Source organism: Arachis ipaensis, chromosome B04 (genome assembly GCF_000816755.2).
Source record: "Arachis ipaensis cultivar K30076 chromosome B04, Araip1.1, whole genome shotgun sequence".
Classification (NCBI taxonomy): Eukaryota; Viridiplantae; Streptophyta; class Magnoliopsida; order Fabales; family Fabaceae; genus Arachis; species Arachis ipaensis.
The window spans coordinates 28,154,248-28,157,121 of record NC_029788.2 but is presented as its reverse complement, the minus strand read 5'-3'; the positions used below and the strand labels follow the sequence as shown (position 1 = coordinate 28,157,121).

The following is a 2,874-nucleotide window of genomic DNA, read 5'->3' as shown; positions in this document are numbered from 1 at the left end:
AAGATATACTAATATAGTTATCTTTTAAGTGATATATATGACATGTAATAAGATAGTGTCTTTATATTTTATTAAATATGCTAATATTTTTTATAAACACACATATCAACCTAAAATATTAGTACATGTTAAGTGGAATATCACCTGATTTTACAAGATGACAATGGTATAATTTACTCTAACAAAATAATTAAAAAAATAGCAAATTACAGCTAGAATAAGGGGCCTACATGCTTGAAAAACTAATAGAGCACTTTAGCAAAAGTGGAAGTGTGGAACACCCATATATATAAGTGAGTGAATATTAAATTTTTAAGGACAATCATCATGAGGGTTGTAGTCCATGATGTCCGGTTAAAGCTAATCAATGAAAATTTAGATTTTGATCCCCTCCAATAACACCAAGACTCCAAGAGATAGAAATTTAAAGGAACATGAACCTTTCCACTTTTCATAAAATTATGAAGTGTGCCATTTTACTCTCCTTTTTTCTTTCCCTCCCTTTAATTACCCTACACAAAATGTTAAACCATAGGAAATCTAATTGAAGTAAAAGACGCTCTATGAATGAATATAATACTTTCAAGTTCAAACAAAAGGAGATTCTAAATTTCTACATCATTCGTGACATGTTTATGAAGCTATTATAAGCTACTAATTAATTATAATTAGGTCCTTTTTTCTAGAGATCAGAGATAAGATATATTAATAACTAGAATAGCCTTTGTTGCTTTTTAGTCGCTCCTCTAGACCCCTTCTGTCATTTCACGTCAATACAAAGTAAAAAATTAAAAACATTTCCCTCTTAGTATGCTATATTTTTATCTTAATGATCTTGTGGCAAATTAGAAAATTAGTTATATTTCCTCATATGAAGAATATATGGACCCAATTTATATCTTTCGTATATTAGGAATTAGGATACCGTGTATCTAGGATTATTATTTATTTTATGCGTTGAATAATTAAGTTGTTCTTTTCTTTTTTTTCTTTTTTTCTTCATGTTTTTTCATGAATTAAAATTACTTAAATTTTGGATTTAAAATAAAATTTTTCTTTGTAAAACGTCATTAGTTGACCGTTCCTTGCTTGACTAATTTGAAAGTTTAAAGTTGTGTTCATATATTTGAGGGGAAAAGAAATAGAAATTTATTTTAAAAAATAAAAAATAAAAAGACTAAGTCAAGAATATTTTAACATTAAAAATGTTATTTGTATATTAAAATCAACTACTAAAATCAATCACCAATGTATTTGTTTATAAATATATGTGTAGTTTAATTTATTTTCAATATGTATTTATTTTTCAGCATATATTTTATACTAAAAACTAACTTTAATGACTGATTTTGGTGTACACGTAGCATAACTCATTTAACATAAATGAAATCAAGTAATTCTTTAACATGAAGTTTAAAATAGTAATAGAGTACGTAGCGAGAGGAATTGAAGTTTTTTTTTCATAAAAAAATAAAGAAGTCGTCTAACAAACTCTGTAAACTCTTTTTTTTCCCTTTTCATAAATGATATTCCTTAGAGTTAAAGTATAATTTTGTTCCCTAAGGTATAAATTGAAAAAAAATTTTATTCCTAACATTTTTTTCACACAAAATTGTCTGTAACCGTAAGATTTAACTTAGTCTTAAAACTGTCTTTCGGACCAAAATATCTTTTTTCTTTTTCTTCAAAACCAAAATATCCTTCTCCTTCTTCATTAAAATACCCAGTTTCTATTCTTCTCCATCACAACAGCATCTCTTTCTTTTCTTCTTCTTCATCACAACCCCAGCAGCAACAACAATAAAATCAAAAGCAAAACTAATGTAATAAACATAAAAAATAGAATAAGAAATAAAAGCATAAACAGAAGTAAAAAAAAAAATCTGTATCTCAAATATCAAAGAATCAAAACATAAAAAATCAGAAAGACAATAAAATTAGAAGTGCAACAACAATGAAATCAAAGAAACAGAATCAGAATCTGAAGCACAAGAACAATAAAATCAAAATTAAAATCAGAAGCACAAGAACAATAAAATTAGAATCAGAATCAGAAGTACAACTGCACAAGAAACAGAAGCAGAAGATCAAATCAGAAGAAGAAGAAATTAGAAGCAGAACGAATCAGAAATAGAATCGGAACCCTAGGGAGGACCAACAGCGAGGACGCGAAGCAGCGGCGAGGTCAATAGCATCGGCGACAGTGCGGCAGAGGCGGCAGTGGCAAAGCGCGACAGCGACGAGGCATCCCTCTTCCTTTCCCTAGCCGTGCGTTTTCTCTCTCTCTCTTCACGAGTTCTTCGACAGCGGCAAGGCGTGGCAGCAAGGCTCGTGTCTTCTCTCTCCCTCGCGAGCTCTCTCCCCCTTTGGTTCTGATTCCCTATGGCGACAGCGGCTCAAGCCTCACCTGGCGCTGTCCCCCCTTTCCCCCTCTTCCTTTCTTTTCCCTTTTTTTCCCGTCTCCGTTCTTCTTCTTATCTCCTCCCCCCTCGCGTGATTTCATTCTCCCTCTCATCGGTTCTGTTTCTCTTTTTATAATTTTTTTTGTTAAAGATAATTTGGTAATGAAATTTAAAATTTGAGTAAAAAGGATAATTTTAAAATCAAGTTAAACTTTAAGGATGATTTTCTGTGCAAAAAAAAAGGTTAGGGACGAAAAAATTTTTCGACCTATATCTTAGAAACCAAAATCGTACTTAACCATCTCCTTACTATGTAAATCATAGCAAATCACCTAAAAAAACCAAATCCAATGTAATTTTAGCTTCATTATTTATGATGTGTTAATACTTCACTGAGTTGTTATTTTTTATGTTTAAACATATCTTAATAAAATATAAAAAAATATTTTTTTAACATGTTTGAATGCATCTA

At 30.2% G+C, this 2,874-nt stretch overlaps 1 protein-coding gene across 2 annotated transcripts in view; it reads left to right on the top strand.

Moving 5' to 3' along the window:
• LOC107639158 (transcription factor bHLH35) overlaps positions 1-2,874 on the top strand; it is a 10,695-nt gene that overhangs the window by 3,630 nt on the left and 4,191 nt on the right. The window lies entirely within an intron of this gene.